Source organism: Podarcis erhardii (assembly GCF_964252035.2).
Source record: "Podarcis erhardii genome assembly, chromosome: 3".
NCBI classification, from domain to species: domain Eukaryota; kingdom Metazoa; phylum Chordata; class Lepidosauria; order Squamata; family Lacertidae; genus Podarcis; species Podarcis erhardii.
Window position 1 is genome coordinate 9,263,818 of NC_138507.1, and position 9,430 is coordinate 9,273,247.

A 9,430-nucleotide genomic window follows, 5' to 3' on the forward strand; every position below is an offset into this window, starting at 1 on the left:
GAGCCACCCCTAACAGAACAAAACTTAAAATTATATATGTCACTGCTGCAACCCACAAGTCAAAGACCAATGAGCTGGATGACAGTTGGGAGAAGAAAGAAAGAATAGATTTCTCTCTCAAGTGGATTGCATAGGTTGATCTATGAGGAATTAATGTGTTGATGGTCTTGACTGAACAGAAGGATAGACACCTTGTCATTCCTACCACGATTCTTAAGTGCTGCAATAAAAACACAGCAGCATCCTTTCTGTACTCGCTGGAAACCCTCAGAGAACACACATTCAAGTTTCATGAAAAAGAAGACAGGGACTGACAATAAATGCAGTGCAGCTGGGACTAAGACAGCCCTTCGTATTTTACACAATAGCTACATCCACCATTAACACAGGAAGACAAACAAGGATTTCCTCTCTCTGTTCTCACAAACTCTGGAAACAACGTGGTACTTTCAATGCTTTAAGAAGCCCTTCTTTAACTCCTTCCAACTATCCAGTTCCACATTACATGGCACAGTAGAAAACAGATTATTTGGCTTTACACTCTCCAGAACAGACACAGTCAATAATACAACCAGTTCTGCATCCACATATTGTACATTTTCCATAGCCAAGTATATAGAAAAAGCTGACTACAACATCACTGCTTAAGTACTTTTTAGTATATTACCTTACCACCTCATGATTTGACTCTGACCACAGGTACAAATCTTTGATATGTGGGAACAGGTAACACATTCTCTCCACTCTGATCAGTACAAAGATCCCACTATCTTATCACAACATGCTTGCACAGCAGGGGGTGGAAAAAGGATAACTCCTTAAACTGTAGCTATTATTATGGTTTAGAGGCCAGGCAAGTTTCAAGCTAGGATTCTGTGATATTTTGGTTGGTGTAATAAATAAATTGCCCTACTATGGTTAAAAAAAAAATCCATAATGACATTCATGCATTAAATATGTCTCTAGCAATCACAGTTACAGACACAAACTTTAAAATCCAGTGAGAATATGCTCAACTGAATGTGAAATGGGAGATAATCCAATTCTGATAATGAGACATGAATCCTTACTGCTGCACAGTCACAACCCAGAAACGGATCAAATTCAATAATTTGCCAAAAACTACACTATACTGCTGTAATGCATACAAAAGATGGTGGCTTAAGAGTCATTGTAGGGAGTGATAGCGTGCAATGCTTATTTTATCTGTCACAAACCACATGAATTGTTTTTAGGACCTTGAGCAACAGGTGCCATTTGCAATACAGGCATGACTTCCCAAAGATGCCTACTGTTTTGCCATTTTGCTAAAATACATGCTTGTATTAAAAAGTGCTGATTTCCCCCCATTTTTATCACCATGGTGCCTTCCTAAGTTCACCTTTGAAGCAGTAGTTCTAAGTATAGCAAAATTTCCCTCACATTTTCTATTACACTCCGGGCAAAGGAGGGGCATGGAGGCCAGAGAATGAGTCCATTACCACGTGAATTTAGCAGAAATTAGCTTTACAAAGTCTTCCCCTACCCACACAACATGATTCTAGTCACACACTCCACACCCCTTCCACAAGTGCAATATTTTCTACCTTATTAATGTTCCTGCCAACAGAATTGTGGCATCAATTCTGTTTCTTGGAAATCTTTGCAAGGTCTACCCACTGTGTGCTTTGTTTTGTCCCTCCTATCTACTACACCCTTCTTTTCATTCAGTCTTGGCTTTCACTGATCCTTTGAGTTCTAAGCCCACCACCAGATCTCATTCAGCCACATTATCTCTGGACTCCTAGGTTCACAGTAGGTTGAATAGGTAGCAAACTAAGCATCATCTGCAGAAATTTAAATAGAAGAAAGTGCATTACAGTGGCACCTCGGGTTACATACGCTTCAGGTTACAGACTCCGCTAACCCTGAAATAGTGCTTCAGGTTAAGAACTTTGCTTCAGGATGAGAACAGAAATCATGCTCTGGCAGCACGGCAGCAGCAGGAGGCCCCATTAGCTAAAGTGGTGCTTCAGGTTAAGAACAGTTTCAGGTTAAGTACGGACCTCCGGAACCAATTAAGTACTTAACCTGAGGTACCACTGTATTTCTTCATTTATAGATCGCCTTTCCACTAAAGAGCTTGAGGCACTGTACATGGTTCTCCTCCTGCCCCATTTTATCTTCACAACAACCTTTCGGGAAGTAGATTATGTTAAGACCCAAGGTTACTCAGTGAGTAGGGATATGAACCCTCATCTTCTGAGATATGAGCCCAACAATCTAACCACTAAACCATATTGGCTTCTATCAGAGAGAAAGAATCTGTGCCACAGATTTCACAATGAAATCAGCTCACGGTATCAGTTTAAGAGGAAGGCAATGGTTGCTGAAAAGGAATATCTGTGCAGTGATGTCATCTTTTCACTCGAGAGTCTCAAACTTTTGTTCTTCTATGCTGCTTCCATTCCAGTCAGAGAGAATACCGGGGGGGGGGACGGGGGGACGGGACCACCTCCAATATTGAATAGAGCAATGCATCAGTTTTGGCAGGAGGCCTAGATGACAATTAAATGACTGCATTAATGCAAGTACTGTACTTGTCTGGCAGACTACATACCAGACATTAATCATCCTATCCAAAGAACTTTGACTACACATCACACACATATTCTAGGCAGTGCCTTCAACAAATGGTAAAAAGGAAAGAAGGAATGGCAACACATCCTCTTAATGCTGACTGATTCCGTAGAGAAGCAGTTGTAGGGGGACAAGAGAAACCAGTTATTCCAGAAAGAACACATATATGCAAGTACACCCTAAAATTACACTGCCTAGCAATTTTATCCACCCATGACAGAACTTTTAACATTACCTGTCCCTCCTGTTTGCCCTAACAGAAAATGTGGAATCACAGTATGGCATTTGTAATTGGGGGTAGGAAACTAAATTTCCAAGTAGGTACACCAAAATGGGTAATTCTACGCATGCATGCAGGAATAAAGCTTACATGGATTTAATAGAAGTGATTTAAAAAGTAATGTTGTACTGGATATGGCTTGATACATCAAAAAAAACAAAAATCCTGTTCAAAATAGAGACCCCTTTACCAAAGAGGTCAGAAGAAACTGCTGAGGCTCATTTCTCCCTTATTAGGATTGGCTCCCTCCCTCAAGTAGCAGAATTTTAATGAGTCCGTTTGTACTAGCACCTTTCTGCTAAAATTAATGTAGCAATCACCTCCATACAGTGTTAGAAACTGGGATATGAAAGCTAGGAGCTAAACGGCACCTTAAATCTAGGTTATGGGCACGACAACAGAATGTCTAGGCACACTTTTTTATAAGAAGAATACAAAGCTGAAAATGAATGAACTGCAGCTAAAATACAATGTTCATTTTCTACATGGTCTGGTAGTCCTTCCCCCCCAAACATTCTTAAAAGGGCCTCTAAAATCACAGGCCTCTAAAACTTTTGACACTGGTGAGTCAGATGATAATAGTATGCCAGCTTCAACTTTTTGCAGACAGACCAAAATACCAGAGATTGACATATATATTTTCAATTCCAATGGATGTTTATAGTGTTTTACAATATACACCTAAGTTGGAAGAGGAAACAAAATCTCTTGCCCTAATCTGTCCATCAACTCAGAACACTGCCCACTAACTTTATGTCAAGTAGTACTTACTCCACACTTTAGAAGTCTGCAATACAATGTATCTGCTATCATGTTTCAATCATAAAAAACTTTCATCTTTTAAGTATGGTCCTCCCCAACATCCTTTCTCCCACACCCAGTGTAACAGTCACAGAGGTAAGAAAATGTTGCCTAACATATAATGGAACGATGCAAAAACAAAATCAAATTTCAACCTGACTTGGAAATATTTATTCTATGATATGAATAGTTTATCCAATGAGATAAACTAATCCTGTTTCTTGCTCCCCAAATCTCTTTCACTAGGTACAATTCAGAACCTAACCAAGTTTCGTGCGCTATTTTCAATGATACACAGTGGTGTGTACATTGTGGTGTGTACATTGGGCAGTATGCTGCAAAGGAAAAATTGATTACTCTGAAAATGGGTGCAGCCAGGGCCAAATCTGAACCAGAATGAATTTTAAGAATCCCCCCCCCCCAAAAAAAGGTGAAAGCAAGCCGTTCTGCAAAGAAATGCCAAGAAAGGTTTCTTTCCTTTCCAGAGAGATTTCTTGAACAAGAAGGGACGTAACAGTTTTCTCAGACTTAAAGTTCCCTTTGTGCCAAAGACAACAGACCGCTTATCTCCAGGGAAGAAAGCAAAGTGTGTTTGCTAATTTGTGCTATAGGAACAGCACAGAGCTGCTTCCAGGTGCCTCAATATCACGAAACCCCAATAACACCTATGAGAAGTAACCACAGGGTTGAGATACAGTTGCTTCCCACATCAGCATTTCCGAGGGTGCTGGTGATACCATGGAAATTAGTCAAATTATCTGGGCAACCATGCGGTTGCTCCTTTTAGGGGTTACTGAAGTACAGTAGTGTGTTGGCAACAAAAGCTGCCCCCTACAGCTTCAGCAAAATATGAATCTCCCTGAATTTCATATAATTCCTGCACAGTACCCAAAAAGACTTCAAAGACAAGACACCAAAGCCCTCACCCCACCCTGGATTTCATCGTTACAATACATCAAAGCCTTCTTAGATTCCATTAACCTCTTCTCAATGAAAGTGAAGGTACTCAAATGGGACATTCTTTCCTTCTCCACTTCCCACTCCCTTCCTGTGTGTTGAATTAGAGATTGTAAACTATCTGGGTAGGGCCCTGTCCTACCTGTTTTTACTTCATAATCGTTTGTCATGTTGTCAAACCTGCAACTGTGTTGAACAAATTAGCGATTGGTTTAAAACTAGTCAACTTCGCAGTGGCTTTCTGAAAGTGGCTTCTTTGAAAAACTAACCATGTACATTGATGCAACACAATAAGCAATACTCTTTCTATTGGAAGCAACAATTAATTAGATTTGAACTATACCAATGTCTAGGAGTGCAACTAATGTTCCTGCTACGCAAGCCAGGCCAGAATTTGGGGAGCTAAAGTTATTCATCACCCAGAAGGTAACCCTGCTTCTGCTTTTGGTTAATTGCAGTTTCTCATGTTGTCCAGACCCGTCACTGTGGTTAACATTAAACACTTCGTTTCAAAGAAGCCACTTCAGATACAGTGGTATGAAGCTGACTGGTTTGTTAACCACTAGATAATTAACCAAAGTTTCAAATCTAATACTGTATGCCAAACCACGGTTAAACAAAAAACATTTTAACTCCTCCTCGGTGGGAATGGTGGGAGGGAGCACACAAGCCCAGGCTTGTTCATATTTTACTAAACCATGTTTTAGGTGACATTGGGAGTAACCATTATGTGCTACACTCTTCTTCTGGGATTTATCGTATCAATAACAATTTGACATATGACAAACATAACTTATTGCTTAATGTGCTACTTTAGAACTGTATTCTCTAAGATTATGCTCATGTTTACAAAACACTATATTGTAAGAAAAATTGTTTCTAAAGGAAAATGTACCACATGATAAAGCACAACAAAAAGGCAAGGCTCTTAAAATATGCTTTTAGATGTAGTTTTGTAATTTAAATGGAAGTGAGTTCAATAATATGAAATCCTACTGTTATGGCACTGCAGCGGTTATATGACAGAGTTCTGGGAGGTACAATATTTGCTGTTCATAAACAGCAGCTGGGATTGCAAAGTAACTCTGCACTCCTGCACCAGTTCTTTACACCTTAACTTCCACACATGGGTCCATAATTTCTGGCTGGCCTTGGTCACAAAGTCAAAAATTGTGCTTGCCCACTCCTGACCTTTTTCCAAGGCAAAAGGGAGACTCAAAAGGCTGCCCACTGCTCAGATAAGTACAGTAGCTCTGAACACCTTGGCCAACCAACAACCACACACCCCGCAATTCATACAGTATTTGTTTTTTATTCTAGAACAGGAAACGACAGCTTGGGGGGCGGGGCGGTGCTTGCTGATCTGGCTATTATCCAAATTTGTAATGGTTCAAGTCACCACTCAGCAACCAAGCTTGGTGGGTGACTTTGCCCCAACTTTTGTGTCCCGATATCCACTTCCTGAAATATACACATCAACCTATCTTAAGTCCTCAGGGCAGGGTGAGTTACGGCTTAGTCCAAGCAAACTTGCCCAGGATTACAGTACTATATATTTTCTGAACACTTAACATGCCACTTGTTCCTTCCTACAAAAAATCAATACAACATATGTTACTTGTGGCACAGATGCTTGTAGCCCAACAATGGAACTCATCCTGGCTATTAACAGGAGACAGATTGGATTTATTAAATTATGGGATGTTTTGCTAATGAGCAAATTAACGCAACACATGTGAACTAAACCAAGATTGTGAAAAGTAAATTTATGGCAGGCAGCCACGGCGTTTGAAAAAACACACGATCCGAACACTACTATTGACGCACACAAGATCTCGATTGTCAATGTTTATCAGATCACCCTAGGCTTATAATTGGATTTAAGGAGAAAAGGTGTGTCGGGAGGCTACAGGAGGAGTTTGCTGATTCAAGGTGAAGTCAAGTGGAGCAGCAAAAAGCTTGCATTTTCTCTTTTCTTTTCTTTACTCTTAACTTCCATCCTAACTTTGTGGGCGAGGATCCAATGCAAGTTCCGTAGCTGATGGGGCGCAACTACCCCTCCACTGCTGTGCATTTGCACATTTCAGTTACAGATAGGTAGCCGTGTTGGTCTGCCATAGTCAAAACAAAATAAAAAAATTCCTTCCAGTAGCACCTTAAAGACCAACTAAGTTAGTTCTTGGTATGAGCTTTCGTGTGCATGCACACTTCTTCAGATACACTGAAACAGAAGTCACCAGACCCTTCTATATAGTGAGAAGGTGGGGAGGGGTATTACTCAGGAGGGTGGTGGGAATGGGTGATTGGCAGATAGCTGTGATGAGCCTGCTGACGACTCGCATTGGATTCTTATCTCACTATACATGACAAAGCCATTTTTCACCTTCTCACCCCTTGCTTTTTTTGCTTTTTCCTTGCTTTTTCCTGTAAGACCTATTGCAGTCGTTAAGAGTCGTCCACAGGCTCATCACAGCTATCTGCCAATCACCGAATCCCACCACCCTTCTGAGTAATACCCCTCCCCACCTTCTCCCTATATAGAAGGGTCTGGTGACTTCTGTTTCAGTGTATCTGAAGAAGTGTGCATGCACACGAAAGCTCATACCAAGAACTAACTTAGTTGGTCTTTAAGGTGCTACTGGAAGGAATTTTTTTTATTTTGTTACAGATAGGTAGCCGTGTTGGTCTGCCATAGTCAAAACAAAACAAATTCCTTCCAGTAGCACCTTAAAGACCAACTAAGTCAGTTCTTGGTATGAGCTTTCGTGTGCATCTGATGAAGTGTGCATGCACACGAAAGCTCATACCAAGAACTGACTTAGTTGGTCTTTAAGGTGCTACTGGAAGGAATTTGTTTTGTTTTTATTTTGTTTTGCACATTTCGTCACACACACAAGCGGGCAAAAAAACCACCAACATTAAAAAAACAACAACCCCAGAGATAAAGCCTGGGCGAAAGAAAGGAGACCCAAACCCCCACTTCCTCCTCAACTAACTACTGGGGAAGAAAAGAAAACCAGATCCTCTCTCTCTCTCTTGTGTGCTTCCTCCCTCCCATAGATAGCAGCTCACAAATCCCTGGAATGAGGGCGGCGCCCAGAAAGGGGGGGGGAGGGGAAGCGAGGAAAAGGCCTCGAGCGTCTGAATGGATTATCTCTCTCTCCCCCCCCCGCCCCATTCACACGCACGGCAGTTCCGTGTCCCACTTCGAAGAGGAGCGAGAGAATATATCCAGGGCGAGGGGGAAAGAAGGGGCGCCGCGCCAAGGCCGCCGCCGCCGCCCTTTTAAAAGCCACCTTCGGAAGTTGAAAGTTTCTAACTCGGCCTGAGGAGGCCCAGGCGGGCGGAAAGTGGCGACGCCTGAGTGGAAAGTTACCTGAGGCGGGCCGCTCCTCCTCAGGGGAACGTTATTTACCTCAGAAAACCCACCCCAAAAACCTTCCGCTTATTTACCTCAGGGGAAGAAAAGGAAAAAAAAAAAAAAACTCCCCTTTCCCCTCCTCCCCCCCCCCCACATCCCGACCCCTCACCCGTGAAGTACCGGCCGCTTTGACTCCCGTCCGTGTGGGCCTTTCGCTCGCCGCCGCGCCCTGTCCCGAGCCGAGCCACGGAGTCTGCGAAGGAGGCGGCTCGGGAACGGGCTCTTCCGGGCGCCTCCCCTTAGCCTGGCCTGGCTCTTCCCAGCACCGCCCTCCGCAACGGCGCCGGCTCTTCCCAAGCGCCGCCCTCGGCCCGCCGGCCGGCCGGCCGGCTGTTCCTCAGCGCCGCCCTCCGCCTGAGGCCTACCTGAGAAGGTAACGAAATTTACCTCACGCAACCCCTGAGGGAGCCGCGCACCTGGCTTGGGGAGGGGGGGGTGTGGGGGGGGGAGGAGGAGATTCAGCCTCAACTGGGAATGAAAGTTTTCAGGGGAGAGTTCGTGGGGATTCCGCTCACATGGCGAAACTGCTTTGGTTTCGCTTTATCCTGGGGGGGGGGCGGGGGAAGGCGGGCGCGGACTTCCCGCCCAAGGGCTACTTTTGTTGTGTGTCTCTGTCCCATATATATATATATATATATATATATATATATATATATATATATATGGGACAGAGACACACAACATATATATATACATATATATATATATATACATATATATATATATATATACATATATATATATATATATATATATTTGCTTTCGTAGATATATATTTCGTATATATATATTTAAAATAAATTTTTATTAAGATTTTAAAGATTACAGGAAAAAAAATAATAACAATCAAGGAAAAAACGAAAAAACAATACATATAAAAAAAAAACATCGTCAAAAACCATAAAACAGGAGAAAAAAGATAAAAAGCAAGTCAAACCTGTACATCACTTGCTTACATTCACTTATTTCCTTGACCTCCTCACACCTCCCATTTTTGTATTCTAATTCAATTTGTTATTTCAGCAAATCCTTCCAACCTTATTTTTATCTTAATAATTTGTCTTAATATACTATAATTTTACATTCTCTCTTTCACCAACTCATTTTTACTTAATCCTTTATGTAATTTCTACTAAAACCACATAATTTTCTTTTCCCAACTGTCCCATGTATCCCCATATAAGGCCTGGCGTTCCTGCCTGCTCTTTGGCCTCGGGCGAGGGGCAATTCAGCCGCTTCCGGGAGGGGCCGTGATCTCATTCGGGTGCTGAGAACTCCGCTGGATCCGCCTTTGCTCACTTGCGAGGAAAAGTTTTGTCAGCGTGAGCGAAACCCTGCATGACCTCATCGCT

The 9,430-nt window shown here is 42.3% G+C and overlaps 1 protein-coding gene across 3 annotated transcripts in view; it reads right to left on the minus strand.

The window, feature by feature from the left end:
• The window catches only part of CTNNA1 (catenin alpha 1), a 68,124-nt gene extending 59,638 nt beyond the window's left edge, over nucleotides 1-8,486 (minus strand). The window contains exon 1 of one of the 3 annotated variants that reach the window (XM_081855489.1): nucleotides 8,466-8,486. The gene's annotated coding sequence lies outside the window, so the exon portion shown is untranslated. Of the gene's footprint in view, nucleotides 1-8,187; nucleotides 8,323-8,465 lie in introns of those variants that run through there. The other 2 variants (XM_081855488.1, XM_081855487.1) reach the window with 2 other exon arrangements.
• Nucleotides 8,487-9,430: the final 944 nt, after the last annotated feature.